A 22,920-nucleotide genomic window follows, 5' to 3' on the forward strand; every position below is an offset into this window, starting at 1 on the left:
CTTCTACTTCAAGCCTCATTCATGTAATGAACAACAAGCTCTTGCCACCTGCCCGCGCTGGGGACAGAGAGAGCCCTGACCAGGGAGCCTCCCAGAGGGTTCCAATTGTATCTCCAAGACAAAAGCAGTTACCTAACTCTTCAGACCTTTTTTTTTTCTTTTGGGTACCGGGGATCGAACGCAGGACCTTGCCCTTTTGAGGCAGGCGGCAGAACCACTGAGCTAAATCCCTGGCCCCAGACCTTCTAATAGTCCTGATGGTCCCATGAGGCAGGAAATGTCATCCCCCACTTCTCCCTCAAGGGAATGGGCACAGAGAGGGTGGGTGGCCTGCTGAAGGTCACATGAGACTCAGCAGCAGAGGTAGGATGGACTGATTCACTGAGGAGTGAACCCAGGGCCTTTGCACTGAGCTACATCCCCAGCCCTTTATTATTTTTATTTTGTTTTCTTTTGGGACAGGGTCTTGCTAAATTGCCCAGGCTGGGTTTGAATTTAGGATCCTCCTGCCTCAGCTTCCCGGAGTGCTGAGATTACAGGCATGGGCCACCATGCTCAGTGTAGAGGTAGGATTTAGAGCTGGGAGCTGAGTCCAGAGCCTGTGGGACTCAGTGACCACCTCAGGATTGGCCATGTGACCAAACCCAGCTAATTAGACTCATCCCCAAGAGGCCCCTGGAGCTCCTCAATGAGCATTCTGCCCCTGACAGGTGGGACGGGATAGAGGAGTTTGGAGGAAGGGTCCTGGCGGGATGTGGCTCAGCTGGAGCCTGCCGTGGGGAGGAGAGTCTGAGGGTCCTATCCTCCAGGAGCCCCTCCAGGTCCCCACGAGGGTCAGCAGCCGGCCCTGCTTGTCCCTGATGATGCCCCAGGGGTGGCGTTCGTCCCCAGGCTGCAGCCAGACGTGAGGGTCCCCGAGGCCTGGAGTGCAGTGGGTGACGGGGAAGCCGAGGCTGGGCTGGAACTCTGCATCTAGCCCTCCACCAGGGCGCTCGTGGGAGTCAATCGGGCTTCCCACCTCCCCAGCCTCAGTTCGGACATGGAAGGGCGCCCCACCTGGGTGGTGGTGGGTTGGGTGTCCTCCTCCTATCGCCCTCCTCCCTGGCCACCCCGTGCCATTCCCTCCTTGGTCACTTGCCTCTGCACAAGACCTGGCAGCCTTCAGGACAGCCCTCAGCTGGACTGGCTTGGTGTCCACATTGCCAGGCACGGTGTCTGGCCCGGAAAGATGCTCAGGGAGCAGGTGGGCAGGAATTTGGTATGGCAGGCGAGTGGGTGGGCGGCCGCTGCCTCTGCAGGGGCTGTCGAATGCCGACAGCAACTGTACCCAATGGTGTCATGCCAAGCACGGTGCCCAGATGGTGACACTGTCCTTCAACCTGATTGGTGAAGGGCTTGTGACAACCAAACATTCCCAGATTGACTGACTGATTTGAAGAACTGGGGACTGAACCCAGGACCTTTGTATTTCTTATTTTTGTTGTTGTTTTTGGTTTTGGTACTGGGGATAGAACTCAGGACCTTGAGTTTGAGAGGCAGGTGGTGGCACCACTGAGCTAAATCCCCAGTCGTGTATTTCTTTCTTTTCTTTTTTTTTGGTACCAGGGATCGAACTCAGGTCCTTGTGCTTGCAAGGCAAGTGGCCGAACCACTAAGCTAAATCCCCGGCCCGTATTTCTTATTTTTGAGACAGAGTTTTGCTAAGTTGCCCAGGTTGGGCTAGAACTTATGATCCCCCTACCTCAGCCTCCCAGAGTGCTGAGACTCCAGGTGTGGCCACCTCGCCCAGCTCCAGTTATACTTATTTACAATGTACACCTCCCACCACATTATAACTGCACTGCCACTGGGCTCCTAGCAACTGTTTCTCTTTGTGCATGGTCCAGCTAAGCCCTGAGTGCTTTTTGATATTATTGGCCCTCCTTGAGCAAACAGAGGGCTCAGAACCAGGGAATGTGTTCTCCCACTTCCGGGGGCCACTTCCGGGGCGGACGGAGGCGTCTGCAAGGCCTTGCTCCCCAAGGGAGATTTAAGCGTCTCTCAGCTCCTGGTGGCTCCTGGTGTTCCTGGGCTTGTGGCTGCCTCACACCCACCTTCTCATCCCACTTCACACAGATACACCTCTCCTCCGTGTTCCTGTCTGAAATTGGCACTGGTTGCTGCAGATTCTTAGCAGCAGCTAAGATGGAAATGAGTCAGGGTTTGTTTGTTTTTTATTTTTGCAGTACTGGGGACTGAACCCATGGCCTTTGAGCTGAGCTCATCCCTGGCCCTTTTTATTTTTTGTTTTGAGATAGGGTCTTGCTAAGTTGCCCAGGCTGGGCTCCAACTTGGGATCCTCCTGCCTCAGCCTCCCAGAGTGCTGGCATTACAAGCGTGCACCACCACAGCTGGTACAGACATGGTTCTTGAGCCTGCTGACCACAGTGACCGTTGTCTACCCTCTTCTTCAGGGCCCTCTGAAGGGGAGGTACCTGTACCACTGTGAAGATGTTACCAGTTGGCTGAGGGCTCCTGCTCAGTGCACATAGAAACCAGTTGGCAAAGTGTGGCTCTTTCAGTGTTAACAGCCCTGGGCACTGAACGCCAGCAGCTCCCAGCTCTTCTGGAGCTAGCAGCCCTCCTTGCCATTTGGAGCCAGCAGCGACCAGCAGGCCTCGGGAGTCTTCCCACCACCGCAGATGGCAGCTCCTGGAGATTCCTCCTTGCTCTTGGTTGTTCTCTGCCGCTGCCACCTTCACTGCGACAGCCCGGGCTCCTGCTGGCTTTTGGTCCCAGGAGCCTTTGGTGTTACCGGCTCCTAGTGTACCAGCTCAGTACACGCTACTTCAGCTAGAAATCACGAATAGGAGGAACACCCATCGGAAGAGGCTTTTCGGGGCTCAGGATGCAGAACAGGGGAGACAGCTCACCGGCTGAACCCCTTAAAGGGGTGGGGGCGTTGCCAGAAAGGGAAAGGCGGGCTTGAGCATGCTCAGTGTGAGGTTTGTGTGGTCCCAGGGAGGGTCGGGGACCCCTCGTGGACCTGAGTGAGTGGGCTGCGGAGAGGCTGCAGGCCACATCATCTGGGATAGGTCCGGGACTGATGTCTGGGGCGGCCAAAGCAAATGCCTGGAAGAGGGGTAGTGGAATGGTGGAAGAAAAATAAAATTACTTTTTGGGGAGCATCAGGGACTTCTCTCTTGCCTCAAAATCTTCCTTGCCATTCTTATAAGGACACCTGTCATTGGAATTAGAGACACTCCTAAAGCCAGGATGATCTCATCTCAAGATCTTTAACTTAGCCAGCATGGTGGCACACTCTGGGAGGCTGAGGCAGGAGGATCACAAGTTCAAGCCCAACCTGGGTAACTTAACTAGACTCTGTCAAAATGCAAAAATAACAAGGAGCTGCTGGGTATGTACCTCAATGCAGAATGCCCTGGATTCAGTTCCAAGTTCTGAAAAAAAAAAAATCCTTGACTACAAGTGCAAAGACCCTGTTTTCTTTTTATTATGTATTATTTTTTAATTTTTATTTTTTTCAAAACCCTATTTTCAAACAAAGTCACATTCACATTCATAGGTTCACGTGTTTGAAGGTCAAGGTCAGCATGCCACAGGTGCAGGGACCAGAGGCTTTCTAGTCAGCTGGCCCCTCTCCAAGGGGGCAGGAGGGCTCAGGAGACCACCCCGCCCAACAGCTGGGGAAGCAGGGGAGCAGCAGCAGGGGCTCCCAGGGCTCCCAGCTCAGGACAAACAGCTGCATCAGATTTCGTGGTCCCCAGGGCTGCTCACTGCTTCCGCCCCGTGGCTGCTGCGCCTGGGTGCCCTGGCACATGGGTTCCCTGACCTGATCAGTGAGGGCTGTTTGGCTCGTACCCGCCACTAACTCCGGTCCTGAATGAAGAGTCCAGGCCTATCCAGGACCAGAAGGGCCCTCAGGACACTGCCTTCCTCAAAACCTCCTCTGTCCGGACAGGCAAATTCCACTGGGGCCCCAGAGATGGAAACCAAGGTGGCTTTGAGACCTGGGGCCCAGGCTGAGCTGGTACAGCTCTGATCTGCACTCTGGTGGGGCCCTGGGGTCCTCCCTGTGGGTCCCCTTGCAACTACACACACACACACACACACACACACACACACACACACTCCTAGGAATCACAGATGGACACCCTGCATGCAGGACCACAGCACAGCTATGGAAACACATCTTCCCTGCCTGTACAATGCCTGGGCTTGCAGCACAGGTGGAGACACACCTGTCCACAGGGCCAACTGGGCAGGGACTCCATGCAGCCTGAGAGGTGCTTTGGAGCACACCTAGGGTGAGTGTAGATCCTGCTCTGTAGCCTCATGCAGACTGTTCACCTTTTCAATGCCTCCTTTCTTCATCTGCAAACTCAGATGATGTCTTTCTTAGTTGCTTTTCTTGCTGCTTTTCTTGCAAAATACCCAACACTAAAGGGGGAAAGTTTGGGGCCAGGGATTTAGCTCAGTGGTTCCACCACCTGCCCCGAAAGCACAAGTTCCCGAGTTTGATCCCTGGTACCAAAAAAAAAAAGAGGAAAGGTTTATTTCAGCTCCCAGTTTGTAAAGATTTCATTCCATGGTTGGCTGGTTCCAAGGCAGGGTGGTAGGGCAGAGGAGAAACAGTCCGTGGCAGGGTAGGCAGGAGACAGCAAAGCAGCAAGCAGTAGCAGTAGCAGCAGCAGCAGCCACTGCCCCTCTCCTTTTTATCCCTTTTGGGTGGTGCCACCCACACCAAAGGAGGGCCTTCCCATTATCCACACCCAGAACAATGCTAAACCAGACAGTGAACTAATTCAGTAATTATGCATCCTTAATCCCAGCATCACACCCTTCGTCCCAGGATCACACACCCTAGATCCAGCCATCTCTAAAAAGCCCCACCAATGACCACATGTGGCTAGATGCAAGCCATAACAGTGATAGTATCTACCTCAAGGGTCACTGTGAAGGCTAGCTACCTGGGTAGATTCCAGCACACAGGAAGTGCAGTCCTTGCTATGACTCACGGCATGAACACACAGGCACAGGGGAGGCTCACACATGAGTAGAAACTTTGATAAAACTAATGCAATTGGGGGCTGGGATTTAGCTCAGTGGTTCTGCTGACTGCCTCACAAGTGTAAGGTCCCAAGTTTGATCCCTGGCACAAAAAAAAAACCAAACAAAAAACTAGCATGCAAGCCAGGCATAGTGGTGCAGGCCTGCAATCCTGAGAGGAAGATCATGAGTTCAAGACCACCCCGGGCAACTTAGCAGCTTAGTGAGACTCTATCTCAAAATAAAAGATTAAAATAAAAAGGGATGGGATGTCGATTAGTGTAAAGACCCCAAAACACACACAAAAAAACCCCAAAACAAGTGCTCACTTTGGCAGCACATATACTAAAATTGGAATGATACACAGAAGATTAGCATGGCCCTGCACAAGGATGACACACAAATCTGTGAAGTGTTCCATATTTTTAGAATGAAAAAAAAAACCCCTCAGGAATATAAGAGGCTGAAAGAGAAGAGAAATGACTAAAGAGGCTAAACAACTAAAAGAGCTCTTTGAAGATTATGATGATGACAGAGATGATCCCAAATACTACAGGAGGAGTGCTCTTCAGAAAAGGGAAAAGGAAACGAAAACAGATGAATGAGTTAGGAAGAGAGAAAAGGAAGAGCTGGAGGAAATCAGGCAATGCCGTCTGGCAGAAGGGGACTCAGATCCGGATGCAGACCTGCAGAGGATGGAACAAGAGGTTGAGAGGTGCAGGCGACCACAAATAAAGCAAGAGCCAGAGTCAGAGGAAGAAGAAGAAAAAGAAGAAAAATGAGAAGAACCTTTGGAAGAAGAGGATCCAGAGCAAAAGCCTTGTCTGAAACCACTTGAGGCCCCTCAGCTCCGCCCCATCCTCTTGCTCTGCCAGTGGCAATGCGACACCCACCTCCTGGGGCTGAGTCTCCCTGGGGTGTTATTTTTCCTCATGAAAACTCACCAGATCACCGGCAACCTGAGGGACACAGGTCAGAAACGGGATTCAGTCTTCAACTGGGTGCTTCTAATAGTCCTGGTCAGCTTAATTCTGTGAAAAGGAAGAAGCTACCTGTAGATAGTGCATTGAACGAATCTGAGAATGAAGACAGTGATAATGTACCTCGAAAAAGGAAACCAGTTCCATCGGATTGTGGTGAAGATGATGAAAATGCTGCCACAGGCACCGTGAACACTGAAGAAGAGCGCAACCATACAAAGAATCGCATTGAGAAGATCCCAACAGCCAACCCGAGCTCTTTGCTTATCCGCTGGATTGGTCCATTGTGGGTGCTGTACTGATGGAACGACGAAGCAGACCAGGGATTAATAAGATCATAGAATACATAGGAGACGAAGAAGCTACATTAGCTGATTCTGTTTGTTCACAGGTTATGGCTCACAGTTCACCTCAGACCACTTTAAAGGATGCTGCCTTGGAACGCGATGAAGAAGCAGAAGTTTTTATAGTAAAAATGTGAAGATTATTGATATGTGAAACAGAAGCCAGGAAAATTGGTCTTGTGAAGGAAAACTCTTTTGACACTTAGGATTCCATGTCTAATATCTTATTTCTCACCCTTTAAAGGACTTTGAATTTTTCTTTGTCTTCAAAGACATTTGTGAGATCTGAATTTTTTTTTTTTTTTTTTGGTACCGGGGATCGAACTCTGGTCCTTGTGCTTGTGCAGCAGGTGGCAAAACCGCTGAGATTAATCCTCGGCCTGAAATTTTTAAAATGTAGAAAACGTGATTTTTTTTTTGTCCTCTAATTTGTTAATGACCCATGTACTCCCTTGGTTGTAAAGTCATCTGGATCCTTGGCTCTCTTTATACTCCAGGTACAGACAACTGGTGTGTTTTATAAGATGCAGCCGCCGTACACAGCCTATCTGATATAATCTTGTTCTGCTGATTTGTTCCTTGTAGATATTAAAATGACCCCCCCAAAAAAACCCCAAAACAAGAAATCCTCACTTGCCCTCCCCACCCCACATCTGGAAGGTGGCCTTCGGGTGCTGTGGACAGGCACCTGTGTCATCTCTGGATCACACAGAGGCTGGCCTCTGTCTGACCACAGACACCCCGAAGTGGCCACTTCAGGAGGAAATGACGCCCAGCCCCCAGCTGCCTCTGCCCCCGCTCCACCAAAGGGGAAAACCCCCAAAGTGTGGCCCCCATCCTCCTTCTGTGACCGTCTTCCCCAGGGACAGTTCATCAGCACCCGCCTGGCCTGTGGGAACAGAGGGATTTCTGAACCATGATTCCAGCCTTGTGAACTCAAACACCCATGTCCTGGGTGGCCACACCGGACCAGGCTTGATGGGGCAGGGGAGGAGAGACACACACGGGCCATTGCAGGCCAGATTCTTCCCTCCCTGAGCCTCAGTTTGCACATCTGGGAAAGAGGAGGAGAAGAGCAGCCATCTGCTGGGTGCAGTGGCACACTCCGTTAAATCCAGCTCCCTAGGAGGCTGAGGCAGGAGGATTGCAAATTGGAGTCCAGCCTGGACAACCTAGAGAGATCTTATCTCAAAATAAAAAAATAAAAAACAAAAAGAACTGGGGATGTAGCTCAATAGTAAAGCGCCTCTGGGTTTGAGTCCTGGTACTATACTGAAAAACATAAGACAGAGGATTAGGCAATTAGTCACTGGGCGCTGGGCACTTGGACCACTGGAGGCTTTTCTGCCCAGGGAAGCTGAGGACACAGCTTTCAAGGAGGCTGACGCCACCTGGTCCCAGACGGAAAGAGGACACTTGTGCCAAAAGGAGCAGGGAGGGCTCCCCAAGCAAGGGAGCGGGGCTGCAGCCCCGGGAATGGAAGCCAGGCCAGAGTGGGAGGTCACAGCTGCTGCAGAAAGCAAGCCCAGTATCTGGAGCCGCACTGCAGTGTGAACTTCGCCTGCGCAGCGTGGGGAGGGGTGAGAGGCCAGCGCCTGCCACACAGCGTCTGAGGTGCACTCTGTCCTGTGCTTCGAGAATTCCTTTAGTTCTTCTGGGGGCCAGCTAGACCTGGCTGTGCAAGAGGGCGCATAAGTGCTTCCCTGACCTGCCACGTGTTCTGTGTCCCTGTGGGAGATACCTCAGAGACCCACTGCCAAAATGGTGCTTCAGATATTTAGGAATATTGTGCACACCTGTAGAGCCAGCACTCTGGAAGGCTGAGGCAGGAGGATCACAAGTTTGAGCCTAGTCTGGGCAACTTAGCAACTTAGTGAGCCCCATCTCAAAAAATAAACAGAGCTCAGTGTGAAGGCCCTGGAGTCGGTTCCCAGTACCTTAAAAATAATAATAATAGATATTTAGGGCTCAAGCAAACTCATTATATGATAAAGGATAAATATTTTTAGAGGAAATGCCTCGCCATAAATAACAAATAGAATTCAGGAACATCTTAAAAAGTAGCACTGTGAAGGGGTCCAAGGCTTTGCCAGGGCTCCAGGCACCCCGGGAATCCCTGTGTCCTGAGCTGGCCTGCTTCTGGCCTGGGGAGGACCTTGTGGTTTCCGTTTGCAGCGCTGCCCAGACAGCAGGCACCTCGTGCCAGTCCCCTGACTGCGCTTCGTGGGCAGTGCGGGCCCAGCACGAGCTTGGACTCCCTGGTCCCTGTTTCAGAGGAAGGAGGCAGGGAAGGGTCGGGGCCAAGGAACACCCTGCCCTCCTGCCCGTCCTCCTCCGGCACAGAGCTGAGTCTCAGGACGGCCTGGGCAGTGGGGCTCTGAGCTAGGGCTGGGCCTGAGGTCCCTCTCCTCCAGAGGCATCTCCTGGAACAGGGCCCTTCAGCTGCCTGAGCTGTCCTCTTCCTCATGAACATATCTTGAACAGGTTTCTGGTGCTGGCAGTGGACAAATGTCATCTCACTCAACCCCACACATCCTCTTGGGAGGAGCCAAATAACACTTCACCCATAAGGAACCAAGCACAGAGAGGCCAAGGGACTGGCCCAAAGTCACACAGCACAGGGCCTAAGTTCGGGATGGCCGCTCTGCTGCCTCCGAGGAAGAGCCAGAAACCTGGGGGAAGAGGACAAAGAAATGCTGTGCCACCCTTGGAACCCTGTTTCGCTCCTTGCCTCTACTCCCCACGTTCCCCACACTTGGAGGGCACTACCAGCCACCAGTCATCCCAGACTCCCCCAGCCACCCCAAGCCTGCCTGAAGCGGGGCCTTGCCATGTAGCCAGGCTGGCCTTGAACTCTCGGAGTGCAGTGACCGAACGTTTGTGAATCAGTGACTGGGTGAGTAAAGGAGGCCCTCTTGATGGCACTTGCTGAGCGGACCGGGTCACGGAAGCGTGAAGATTTGGTGACTTCACCCAGGCCCGCAGGGAGTGGCAGCAAAGACACTGTTAGTGTGGACAGGAGTCACAAGGCACCCTGACCTGCCTTGTCACGTTCCTGCTCTTGGCCACTTCGGCCTGGGCAGGGCGCCCACAGGTGGGCCAGCTGGAGCCCCTTCCCTTGGAGCTGGTCTGGGCCCACCCCAGCTCCTGCTCCATCACCATCCTGTCCCCGTCCCTGGCTGCCTCCCGGCCTCAGCCGTACCAAAAGAAAAAAAAAAAAAAAAAGACCCAGTCTCAAAATAAAAAATTTAATAAAGGGCTGAGAATGTAGTAGTTCCATTTGAAGACCCTGGGTCCAAACCCCAGTGCCAAAGAAGGAGGAGGAGGGGAAGAAAGGGGAGGAGTTGAAGAAAGAAAAGAGGAGAAAGAAGAGGAAAAGGGAGAAAAAACACCCAGGAAACTCCTTTATCCCAGGACAAGTGGTGACCCTCTTGTCCCCAAAGCCTCCTACCTGCCATGCTGCCAGCTGTCACCGCCTCCCCCAGCACCTGACACTGGGAGCTGTGTTTCCGGGAAGGGGCCATCCTTTGTCAAGGGTCCTGTGTGGTCAGCTTGCCCTTCCTTCTCTAACCGTTTCTCACTCTGCCCTCTCTCTCCAGGGCCAGCGGGCCCCAGAGAACACCGAGGAGTCAGGATTGTCCACGACCCGGGATTTAGTCCACGGCAATTCTCAAGCGTTCTTCCCCGGTGGAGCCCTGCTGCTCTTCCCAGTATCCTTTGTTGTATGAAACAGTGGGACAGGAAATGGTGGCATGGTGAGGTTTTTAATTCTTCGCTGGTCAAAATAAAAAGCTAGCCATCTCATGTCCACCCTCCAAATTGTAAAATAAACTTTTACTTTTATAATAGTTTAGATTTGCAGAAAAATTGGGAAGATAGAAGCGAGTTCTCATATACTGTCACCCAATTTCCCCTCTTAGCTCCACCTCACGTGAGTATCCTGCAGTTGTTACCAATGATGCACAACACTGGTAATGCGAAGTGTGGCACGTGGCATGCATGAGCCCTGAACGGGAGGACACAGGCAGGGCAGCAGAAGCACAGGCTCTCTGACCTCCTCCCGCTTCCTCTCCCCCGCTGAGGCAGCCTGAGAAACTAGGGTTCCTCTTCCCTGGGGCAGAACACAGAAACCAGACCTTCTCCCCAAAGCCACAGGGCCTGCAGCTGGCACTCCAGCCTGCCCGCCTCCCTCCCACCTGGAGCTGGCCCCGGGGGAACTCTTCTCTTCACCCACCGTGTCTGACGGGGGGTCCTAAGACCCTCACCCAAAGGCCCTGCCACACCAGGACGAAGGAAGGAGCCTGACCCAGGGGGAAGGAGGAACCCTGGCCGACAGTTCACACCCTGGGTCGAATCACATTTCCACATGGTTGTCCATGTCCTGTTGGATCTGAGCATTGAAACAATTTCCCCAGGGTCTCTGGTCACATTCAGGAAACCTCCTATCCTAAGAGTCTAGTTCTGTAAACCTGTTCTGCTTTTCCCCTGTTAACCCGTCTGTTACAAGAGTGTCAGCTGTGACCCTTAGAACAGGGAGGAAGGGGTCATACTTTGCTCCCCCTACCGTATATTATTAAAGGCAAAAGTCCACACCTTATTCAGATCTCCTTAGTAGCTGCCGAATGTCCATCACCCTGTTTCAGGATTCCCTCCAGGAGACCAGTTAGCTGTCCCGTCTCCCTGGGCTCCGCCAGGCTGTGACAGTGCCTCAGCCTTTCCTTGTTTCGAGTCACCTTGGCAGTCCGGAGGACTAGTCCTGGGGGTGGGGGATAGCACATTGCCGGATTTGGACTTGCCTGTGTTTCCCTCGTGTGAGGGCTGGGGTAAGGAGTTCTGGGAGGAAGACCTCAGGGTAAAGTGTCCTCCTCTTCTCTCTATCCGGGGCACACCAGTGTGTGACTCACTGCTGTGGCACTGACCTTGATCATCTGGCCAAGCAGGTGAATTATTTGGAAATCTGCTCGGGAGATTCACTCCTACTTCAGTTGAAAAAAAAAAATCACTGAAGCTCTAGAATCTGTAGACTCCAGAGAGCAAGTGGGACCGGCCAAGGGACAGAGGCCCCGTGTGGGTTCCAAGCCTGGGTGGGTTTGCGTGTCACAGGAGAGGCTGCTTTCTGGGAGAACGAGCTTCCGCCTTCTCACAGTGCAGACCAGGCTCACTGCCGTGAAGTGACAAGCGCCAGGTCACACGGTTTGCCTGCAGCTCTCGGGCTTGAACCACCTGCTCCCCCGCCCCGCCGCCAGCCCCAGGCTGTGCAGCCTGAAGCAAACCCCACACATAGGCATGGGGGAAACGCCACCCACCGGGACCTCCCCTTCCACCACGGGCTGCCACCGACTAGGAGTCTCACTGATGCTCTGGAACCCCCGCGGAGAAAAACTAAAAGGTCAGGAAGGGCTGTGGAACACTCGATCTGAAGGACGCCCCCCCCCGCCCCCCGCCCATGCCTCCGGCTGAGGACCGGCTCCTGAGGGGGGAGCTGCAGGCCTGGACCCTCGCTCCTGACCTTCCTGATGCCTCGGGTCCACAGACCAGCGGAACTCCGGTTCCCAGGCAGCATCTCCAGAGATGCTAGATCTCCCTGGGGGAAGCCTTACCGGCTCTGGGCTGGGGAGTCCTCCTCTGTAAAGTGGGGGTAAGGTCTGTCTCCCCGAGAAGGCTCAGGATCCTGCATCCAGCCTCCCGGGGAGGGGGTGGGTAGGGGCTCAGCCGGTCACGACCCCTTGCCCTCCGCCTGCGACAGCGGCGACCCCTGCCGGCTGGGTGCCTCTTGGCGCCTTCGGCGGCGTGGCCTCGGCTCTCTGCGCCCCCTGCAGGCCATCCGGCGAAGGGCGGCTTAGCTGAAAGCTACCAAGAGGGCGGTCAGATGTTGGGTTCTCGTTCCCAGCCCTCTAGGATGGGCCAAAATCGGGCCTTTAGGCCCACGCCAACCTCAGTTCCAAACGCGACTGCAGCCACTTACTAAGAGAGCTTTAACAGTCCTATGGAAACTTTCAAAATTTACCCCAATGCTTTGTCATTTATAAAATGTGAAATGCAAAAATTTAAAAAAAATTTTTAAAAATAAACGCTAGACGTGTGTGTGTGTGTGTGTGTGTGTGTGTGTGTGTGTGTGTGCATAAAACCCTTGGATAAAACAAAAGTGCACATCTGAATGTCCTGGCTCAGGAAATCATCACAAAGAGAACACACTCCTGAAATTCCCTAGGACAGGAACAGAAAGCCCCACCATGCTGCCCCATAGTAACTACTCCATCCTCCCTCTGCCACAAACGGAGGCCCAGTTCCTGAAGTCTAACATTCTCTGCTCTCTTCAAAAGATCATTAATGAGGGTCCCAGTGTAGAATCCTAAAAAACAAAACAAAAGGGCCAGGGATTTAGCTCAGGGGTGCCATGGCCTGCCTCGCAAGTGCAAGGTCCTGAGTTTGATCCCCGGTACAAAAACAACAGCAACAATAACAACAACAACAAAAACCCAGAACAAAAACAAAACAAAAAGCAAATAAATACAGCATCCTGGCAACCTTATCAAATGCTTTCTCTGTCTCCGCCCTGTGCCCCCCAGCCGGCCTGGCCTCTCTGCTGGGCCCTCTTCCCTGCCTGAGAAACTCCCTGGTGCAGCCTCACCCCCTTCCCCACTCTCTCCTCTCCTGGCTGGAGCTTTCATGCTGCAGAAATCTGTCCCCTCCCGGTTCTGCAGATCGGAAGCCCAGACCCAGGGTGTGGGCCGGGCGCCACCCTCCCTTAGGGCTCTGGGGGAGAACCTTCCCTTCCAGCCTGGCTCCTGCTGGCTGCTGGCCATCCTTGGCATCCCAGGGCTGGTGGCCGCATCACTGCAGCCTCTGCTCCAGCGTCACAAGGCTTCTTCCTGTGTGTGTCGCCAACTCTTGCCTTTCCTCTGTGTGTCTGTTTTCTCTTCTTATCAGGACCCCTGTCATTGGATTAGGGGCTTCATCCTGCATCTTAAATTGCCTTCATCCTAACTTGATTACATCTGCAAAGAGTGAATTTCCATATAAAGTCTCCGTCTGAGGTTCTTGGTGGACTTGAATTTTGGGGAGACCCTGTCCACCCCAGTAGCTCCCTTGAGCACTTTACTATGGAGTTGATGCAGATCCTCCCAGGGAAATGCAGGCTGTCTTCCAGAAGGGGCGGGAGCAGGGAGCTTGGCTGCCACTCCAGTGTTCTCTGCGGCACTTAGTCACACCGGAAGCCGCCCATCTCCATGCCAGGCTCAGACTCCCTGCTCTCCTCTGACATCCAAAGGACAAGTGACAGATAAGCACTGGAGGTGGCCTGGTCCCCAGTGCTACCTACAGTGATGGAGGTGGCTAGGCCTGTGGGGGCCCCAGTGCAAACTTCATGGTCATCAGAGGAAGAAATGAAGGCTTAGAAAGGGGCAGATCTGCCGAGGTCACACAGGGTGACAGGGCCAGGCTGGACTTGGAAGCTGCAGAGCCCCAGGGTCCCTGTGTATTTCCAGAGCACTCACACACTCATGCACATAAACAGTCACACACACACATGCACACACACACACACACATACTCAGCCCCTGGCCAGTGCTCTTCCTCACCTAAGCACACTGTCCCGCCACCTGTTAAACCCATTTCCTGGCAGGGTCAAAGAGGAGACACAGTCAGAATTTCTCCTCATGTGAACCGTTCCTGCTATATTAATTTCCTGTGGCTGCTGTAACAAGTGACCACAAACTTGGTGACTCTTTTTTGGCAGTATCAGGGTTCAAACCCTGGACCTCGTGCATGCTAGAAAGCGCCCTATCACCAAGTTAGCCCCCAGCCTTCAGGGGCTTAAAACAACACTCACTTCCCTGGCAGGATTCCATCCTGTGCATCTGTTCTCTGGGGGCGGTAGCTGTTTATTTCTGTCTGCGTTCTCTGCCACCTAACTGTGCGCCACCACTCTGTGGAAGATTCGATGGATATGAACATGAGCCCCCTGAGGCCCCAGAGCTATCTTTTTGGTTGTGAACTAAAGGCTGACAAAGATTATCACTTTAAGGTGGATAATGATGAAAATGAGCACCAGTTGTCATTAAGAATGGTCAGTTTATGGGGCCGGTACAAAGGATGAATTGCACATCGTGGAAGCAGAGGCAATGAATTACGAAGACAGTCCAATTAAAGTAACACTGGCAACTTTGAAAATGTCTGTACAGCCAATGGTTTCCCTTGGGGGCTTTGAAATTACAGCACCTGTGGTCGTAAGGTTGGAGTGTGGTTCAGGGCCTGTGCATATTAGTGGAGATCACTTAGTGGTTGTGGAGGAAGATGCAGAATCAGATGAGGAGGAGGAAGAGGATGTAAAACTCTTGTTGTTGGTTTTTTGGGGGGGTTTTCACACCGGGGATCGAACTCGGGACCTTTTGCTTTCCAGGCAGGTGGCGGCACCACTGAGCTAAATCCCCAGACAAAACTCTTAAGTATATCTGGAAAGTGATCTGCCCCTGGAAGTGGTAGCAAGGTTCCACAGAAAAAAGTAAAACTAGCTGCTGATGAAGATGAAGATGATGATGATGACGACGATGATTTTGATGATGAGGAAGCTGAAGAGAAAGCACCAGTGAAGAAATCGATACAAGATACTCCAGCCAAAAATGCACAAAAATCAAACCAGAATGGAAAAGACTCGAAACTATCCACACCAAGATCAAAAGGTCAAGAATCCTTCAAAAAACAAAAAAAGACTCCTAAAACACCCAAAGGACCTAGTTCTGTAGAAGATATTAAAGATATTAAAAATTCAAGCAAGTATAGAAAAGGGTGGTTCTCTTCCCAAAGTGGAAGCCAAGATCATCAATTATGTGAAGAACTGCTTCCGGGTGACTGACCAGGAGGCTGTTCAAGATCTCTGGCAGTGGAGGAAGTCTCTTTAAGAAAACAATTTAAACAGTATTTTCTGACTTATTTCATTTCTGGAACAGTTGATATCTGGCTGTCCTTTTTATAATGCAAAGTGAGAACTTTCCCTACCGTGTTTGATAAATGTTGTCCAGGTTCCATTGCCAAGAATGTGTTGTCCAAAATGCCTGTTTAGTTTTTAAAGATGGAACTCCACCCTTTGCTTGTTTTTTTTTTTTTTTGGTACCAGGAATCAAACTCTGGTCCTTGCACTTCCAGGGCAGGTGGCAGAACCACTGAGCTAAATCCCCAGCCCCTACCCTTTGCTTGGTTTTAAGTGTGTATGGAAGGTTATGAAAGGACATAGTAGTAGTGGTGGTCAGACATGGAGATGGTGGGGAGACAAAAATATACATGTGAAATAAACTCAGTATTTTTTTTTTTTTTTTTTTTTGGTACCGGGGATCAAACTCGGGACCTTGTGCTTGCGCAGCAGGCAGCGAAACCACTGAGCTAAATCCCCGGCCCAAACTCAGCATTTTAATAAAGTAAAAAAAAAAACCACTCACTTACTCTCATGTGGTTCTCAAGAAGTCCAAGGTGGTTCTTATGGAGCTCAAATCATGGCGTCAGGAGGGCTGGCTCCTCTGGGGGCACTGAGGAGAATCCATTCCAGTCTTCCACCAACTTCCAGAGGCTGTGGCCTCCCCTGGCTGTGGCCTCCTTGCAGTCTCTTCTGCTGTCATGTCTGCTTCTGTGTCCTCCAACCTTGCTCTGCCTCCCTCTATGCACCTCTATGACTACACCGGGTCCACCCATACAATCTGAGACAATCACAATCTCTCATGTCAAGATCCCAATTCCATCTCCAAAACCCCTTTGGCCATGGAAAATTAACACCTGCAGATTCCAAGTGTGAGGATGTGGACCTTCTGGGAACCCATTATTAGCCGTGTACACCCCTCCCCTACCACCCTCAGCCCCCATTCCTACAATAGTGCACATTGTGTGCAGGATGCAAGGGAAGCATTGTCATTTCCAAAGAAGCCAGGACACTGAAGCTCCGAGGGTAGCGACTTGTCCAAGGTCACATGGGCAGGATGTGGAAGCAGAGTCAGTACCTAAGCTCAGGAAAGTCTTCCTGAGCCCAACCCCATGCCCTGGCCACTACCCCACACTATCCTGCCAAGGACTGTCGTTTCCTTGGTGAGAGCCAACATTTATCAAGTGTTCTGTCCCTGGCAGCTGCCCGTTTTGAACGTCAGTGCTTTGTCAGTTGGGGTTCTCCAGAGAAATAGAGCCAGTAGGATTTCTTATGGGAATCGGCTCACACGGTCGCAGAGGCTGAGACGTCCTGGGGCCCGCTGTTTGCATACTGCCGACCTGGCTGAGCTGGTGCATGATTCGTGTGACTGGACCGAAGCCCAAAGGCCTGTGAACCCAGGAGGAGAGCAGCCTCCTGCTGTAAGTCCTTGAATCTGGAGCCCCAAGAGTCTCAAGCTTTGACGTCCAGGGCAGGAACAGAGTGAAGACCCCACCCCAAGAGCAGCAGATTTGCACTTCCATGGCTGTTTGTCCCATCTGGGCCCTCAGGGAATTGGACAAGGCTCACCACATCAGGCCACATCTTCACTCAGTCCCTTGGTTCAAATGCTAATTTCTCCCAGAAACACCTGTGCAGACGCCGGAAATCATGTTTTACTAGTGATCCAGGCATCTCCAGCCTGGCCAAGTTGACACCCACAGTGAACCATCACAAGCCCTACGAGGTACAGGTGAAAGCCTGCTTTGACAGGTGAGGAAACAGACCCACAAAGCCATTTGCCCATGGCCATACCACCTGGCCTCATGTCAAAGCTCATGGGCTGTTTAAGGATTATCTGGTGACAGGATGTGAGAGAGGACAGTCGATGACACACCATGTCTGAGGCCATCAGCTGGGTGTCCCAGCATGGACCTCAAGGCCTGTGTTTTTGCTGTCTCCCACTCCCCCCTCACCCCACCACATGCCTCACCCAGCCCGAGGTGGCTCCTCCAGGTGGAGCTCACGTGTTGCCTCCCTCGGTCCCCAGACCCGCCTGGCCTCCCCACAGTGTCCTTCAGCGTCAGGCCAAGACACTGCTCTGTAGGCCAGAGCAGCCTCCTCCTCCACAGCTGTCCCACCTTTACTGCAGCCCTGGGGACCCGATGTGGCCCAGCTGTGGCCACTGGCCCAACACCTTCCCCAGCCATGGCTTCCCAGCAGCCTCCACGTGTAACCCTGGCACTGGATTCAGCCCCTCCATAGCAGCTGGGTGGGATGATTTTGGGGCTCAGCAGAACTCCCTGCTGAACATTGGTACCCCTCCCTCCAGAGAGGCCTGAGAGCCCCACCTGCCCAGGAAAGAGGCGTGTGGAGTCTCATTTTCCTACCAGCCTCCAACAGCTGACCTCTTTGGAGGACTTGCTGTGTGCCAGCCCTCCTGCCAAGAACCTTCACGGCTTCTGCTTGCTTACTGATTTTGCTACTGGGAATTGGACCTTGCACTTTGCATATGGTAGACAAGAGCTCTACCACTGAGCTACATCCACACCCCCTTGTGCTAATTTAATCTTAAGAACAAAACCTCTGAGGTTGGCTCTGTTAGGCCCCATTTTCTAGGCAGGGAGATGGAAGCTCAGAGATCTGCTGGGAGCTGGCCAGGCTCTTAGGCCTGTGTTGTAGTTAGGGCTTGCAAGGGACTAGATTTACTACAGGACACATAATTTATAGGGTTATTTTATAATAGTCACCCTAAAAGTCAAATGCAGAGGAGTGCAAGAGATGAACCACACACTAGGGCCCCAAAGAATCCAGCCAAGGGCCTGGATCCCACAGAAATGTCCCACACACATCCAGCTGAAGGCCTAGAGTCCAAGGTAATGTTCTCCATGAGTTCAGCCAGTGGCCTAGAGCCCACGGCAATGCCTCACGCTTGTCCGTATAGAGGGTCTGCACCCAGAAGGCCCAAAGGCCAGTGGAGAAGCCAGAAGATCTGCACCAGTGGTGTGAAGGATTTGTGCCACCAGGCTGAAGGATCCACACTGGAGCCAGGAAGTGATGCTCACAGTGAAGATCAGAGCTCCCCTGAGGGCAACAGCAGCCATTCCCAGTGACAGGTAGTCCCTGAGCTCCTCCGATGGGAGAATGGCCAAGTTCGAATCCGGAAAACCAACCGCAGCAAGCTTCTGCTAGAAAATCAACAGCCCCGATCTGCCCCTTGAGGTCTCTTTTTATGCTGTTGGCAACACTCCTCAGGTGGGTCTTCCACATGCAAACCATGCTGATTCAGTTCAGCTGGGCGTTCCAAGTTGACCATTAGTTCATCGACCGCAGCCTGTGACTTACAGGGTTGGGATCCCAAGGCTGGCTGTGGAACCTATTCCCCTCTCAGCCCATGCCCTCGATGCCCACAGTGAGCAGGGTCCTACTCAGAGAGGGGCAATCAGCGGGAGCTTTGAGGTGAGCAGGGCGTGTCCTTCCCAGTTGCCTCGGGGTCCGTCATCCTCGAGCCATTTTACAACATGGTATGGCACAGAAAACTAGTTGCAAATCAGATGATTCTAATCCACACAAATGCAGATGAGTACGTGTGCACAAACCAGCCGTGCACCTCTGGAAATGCATTTCAGCATTCCTGGTCGACTACACACCGTTCTTCAAGTGTCCTTTGTATTGGTGGTAATATCTTATTAGCGTCCCCATTCATTAATGAGTTAAAATCATTGACATGTGTTCAGTTTATACTTGTATGAGTCATGAGTTTACCTTTTTTGTTTTTTAAACAGGCTCCTGTGATGTAGCCTGGGCTGACCTCCAACTCAAGATATTTCTAGTGCTGTGATTACAGATGTGCACCACCACACCCGGCTGAGTTTATTTTTTCCTGGTACTGGAGAATTGAGCCCAGGGCTTTTGTACTGAGCTACATCTCCAGCCCTCCCCTCCCCTCCCCTCCCCTCCCCTCCTCTTTTCTTGGAACTGGGGATCGAACTCAGGACCTTGTGCTTGCAAGGCAGCATAAGTGGCAGAACCACTGAGCTAAATCCACGGCCCTTCCTTTCCTTTTTTGAGACAAGGTCTTGCTGAGTCACTAAGTTGCCCAGAATGGGTTTGAACTTGTGACCCTCCTGCCTCAGCCTCCGGGGATGACAGGTGTGCACCACATGCCCTGCCCAAGTTTACCTTTTAAAAGCATGGCATGTACATGTGTGCCCGCCCTCTTGGGTGCAACACCTGCTCACACTCTCAACTGCCCTTGAGCCCTAGCATCACTGGCCCGTTCAGCTGGTGACAGAGAGCAGCTCCCCCAGGCAGGGAGGCCAGGACCCCTCACTTCCACCCCGTGCTCATCAACAGTGCCACCTACAGGCCCAGCACTGTGAGCTCCTGTCGCCCTCCCAGCACCCTTAGGAGACAGGCAGTTCTGCTCCCCCTGGTTAACAGACAGGGAAACTGAGGATGGGAGAAAGGAGCAAATCAGAGGCAGAGTCAAGACTTGAGCCCCAGAGGCCTGGGTCCTGTGCCTGTGTGTCCCCCTTAGGATCTACAAGCAAATGGGTTTAGGGAGAATGCCTAGGCCTGGCTGTGCAGACAGAAGTCTCAAGAGGAAGGGTCTGCCTCATGTGGGGCGATTCTCCCTGTACTGCTGTGAATGGGGCACTTGGGACCGCCCGGAGTGGGAGCAGGGGCTCACTGTGTAGGCCAGGCTGGCCTCGAACTTGAGATCTTCCTGTCTCAGCCTCCCAAGTGTTACGTGTGCCACTGTGCTCAGCATGAGTTCACCCTTTAAAATATCACTGTGGGGCCAGCGCCTGCCTTGCAACCGCAAGGCCCTGAGTTTGATCCCAGGAACCAAGAAAAGAAAAGAAAACAAAACAAATATCACTGTGGAGTCTGTCTGTGGCCACCTCCCCTCCAAGCGCCCTTCCCCTCGGACTCAGCCCCACAGCGTGGTACTGGCCATCCTGCTGCTCCAGCTTGGGGAAAGCCAGGACTTCAAACACCTGACACCAGCGCTGGAGCGGAGCAGCTGGGAGACAACGGTTCCCTGAGCGCTTGCTACATTCGAGGCTCTGGGCTGCAGGTGCTTTCTGTGCACCCTCCGAAGCACTCACCATAGCCAGGCAGGTGCTGCTTCATCCCCATGGGACAGACAAGGAAACCAAGACTCAGAGAGGTTCAGCAGCTTGCCCAAGGGCGCAAGGCAGGGCTGGAATTTGAACTCAGGTCAGAGGCTCCCAGGCTGTCCTCCCAGGCCTCTGACGCCCAGCAGGGCCCTGAGGGGACCACATGCAGTCAGCGGGGGTGGACACTGGCTCCACCCTTCCTGCCTGGAGGTGCAGCACTGGTCCTTCATGGTCACTGCAGTGCCAGCCTCTTGGGCCCTCTCTTCCAGGACAGTTTGGGGTCAGCCTGTCTTTCCAAGCAGCTGAAACTGGATTACACTCAGCCTTCGTTTCCCCAGCACCTTGGGCCACACCCCCACCACGCACGAGGGCTGACCACTGGTGAAACCATGGGCGCGAGGTTAGAAAGGGACCGGCCTGTCTTGGAGGTGGCTCCTCCCCCTGATGTGTGCCCAAGCTGAGGACCAAGGAGGACCTGCCCAGCTCACCTCTGCCACTGCTCCTTTGGCCTTCTCTAAACTCATTTTGTTTTATTTTGTGTTGTGTTGCAGTGGGGATTGAACTCAGAGCCTTTGCACTGAGCTACATTCCCAGCCCTTTTTAATTTTTTCATTGTGAGGCAGGTTCTCACTGAGTGGCTAAGTTGCCCGGGCTGGGCTCAAACTTGCGACCCTCCTGCCTCAGCCTCCCAGGGATGCACCACTTTGGGCAGCTTACTCATATTTTCAAAAAGAAACACAGAAGGACAGGCATAGAAGCTAGATTTCTCTGAGCATGTCTTGTATTAAAGTTTTTTTAAAAATATGAATATTTTACAAAACAATAAAGTAAAATCAAAGACAAAAAAGGCAATCCCTTAACATTAGAAACCAACAAATAAATTTAACTATAAGTCAACATGTCATAATAACACTAGGAAGGATCATTGGTAATGATTTTTTACTTCTTCTTTTTTTTTTTTTGAGACAGGGTCTCACTATGTAGCCTAGGCTGGCCTCAAACTCATAGCGATCCTCCTGCTTCAGCCTCCCCAGTGCAGGGATTACAGGTGTGCACCACTAAGCCCAACTGGAAGTGACTTTAAAACAGTATTTTGGATCATCCATCTCTATGTGCCTGGAGGACCACAAAACCTCCAAGAAACACAAGCACAGTGGAATCCATACTGTACTCATTCTATTGGTACTGATTATCCTGGTATTGTTATGTTGGAGCTATTAACTTTGTAATGCAGCATAGAGAGAATAAGAAATTGTTGTAATGCTGAGAGGAACCAAGATTTTCTGTGTAAGAGGGGAAAAAGAGAAATAAAACCAAAGAAGTTAAATAAAAACCTGTAATCTTAAATTTGAAGGAGATTTATTAATTTTTTCAGCTTCAAGCCTAGTTACAATAATAACCCAGTAGCAAGGAGCACTCCAAATGTTTAGAGTATGGTCACTAACTGCCACTTATCCCACTTATCAAAGGAGAGGAGTTTAGAGAAATGGCCAGTTCCATGTGGAAAATGTACAAGATTAACCTGAGGTGTGTTGCCATTGAGAGATCAAGAAAACTACCAGGGGTGGTGCCTGCCTGTAATCCCAGCACTCAGGAGGCTGAGGCAGGAGGATAGAGAATTGTAGGCCAAGCATGGGCTACATAGTGAGTTCAAGGCCAGCCTAGACTACATAGTGAGACCCTGTCTTAGAAAAGCAAAGTAAAGTGGGGCCGGGGGAGGAGGCAGGAAGGAAGAGAGAGAGGAAAGGAGAAAGAAAGAAATCGAGAAAACTGTCAAGAGACTCCTGAGGTCGTGTTAAAGGATGTGGACACAGGCAGAGGGCTCCATTTACTTGTGCTAAACATAGTTCTAAGACTTTATGAGTATTAACTTGTCATTAGGAAACCTACTTGACCACATTTCTCACAAGCCTGTTAGGAAGGTGTGTGTCTACATTCGTTTTATTGACGAGGAAACTGAGTCACTGGGCAGTGACTAAAAATTGCCCAACACCGTGCAGATGGCAGGTGGCAGAGCTGGGCATGGCATCCAGGGCCTGACTCTGGAGTCCAAGCCTCGGAGCATCTTGTGAGCTGCCTGTTCACTGATCCAGGACATTCAGCATCAAAGCAGAGAGAGGGAATAAGGAAACCTCCAAGGCTTGGCCAAGGCCAGCAGGAGGGTGGGTTCAGAACCACGGATAGCGCCCCCTCTGTCCAGCTACCCCACACGGGCGTTCAGAGGCTGACCCCCGTGGGAATCGCAGCCCACCTGGGATGGGCCCGGTCCCGTATCCCGGTCAGGCGCAGCCCAAGCTCCCATCATGCCCCGCTTCCCTGCCAGCCACGTGTCACATCCTCCTGCCCTGCTTGGGTCCCCAAGGCTCCCTGTCTCAAGACCACTACCTAATGGCAGCGGTCACCACTTAGCTCCTGAAAACGCTCAGCGGGGAGGGATGGGCTTTCCCACTTCCAGATGGCGCTGAACGAGCCAAGCTGATGGGACTGGAAGACTGCTGCTCTGGTTTCCGTGGCCCAGCCTCCTTGGGAGGGTG

The 22,920-nt window shown here is 52.3% G+C and overlaps 1 long non-coding RNA gene, 1 other non-coding gene and 1 pseudogene across 2 annotated transcripts; 2 read left to right on the forward strand and 1 right to left on the reverse strand.

Annotated features, from left to right (window-relative positions):
• Nucleotides 1-994: 994 nt before the first annotated feature.
• Nucleotides 995-14,273, reverse strand: LOC110344219 (uncharacterized). The gene is made up of 3 exons (XR_015450457.1): nucleotides 6,153-14,273; nucleotides 5,994-6,080; nucleotides 995-4,524 (listed from the first exon to the last, which is right to left on the reverse strand). It is a non-coding gene; the product is annotated as an uncharacterized LOC110344219 (long non-coding RNA).
• Nucleotides 5,371-5,476, forward strand: LOC147828652 (U6 spliceosomal RNA). The gene has a single exon (XR_015450526.1). It is a non-coding gene; the product is annotated as a U6 spliceosomal RNA (small nuclear RNA).
• On the forward strand, nucleotides 14,273-15,464 carry LOC147828653 (nucleophosmin-like; annotated as a pseudogene).
• The last annotated feature ends 7,456 nt before the right edge of the window (nucleotides 15,465-22,920 follow it).

The sequence above is a fragment of the Heterocephalus glaber genome, unplaced genomic scaffold (assembly GCF_053883595.1).
Source record: "Heterocephalus glaber isolate CG9 unplaced genomic scaffold, H.glaber_assembly_v1.0 deba00000943, whole genome shotgun sequence".
Classification (NCBI taxonomy): Eukaryota; Metazoa; Chordata; class Mammalia; order Rodentia; family Bathyergidae; genus Heterocephalus; species Heterocephalus glaber.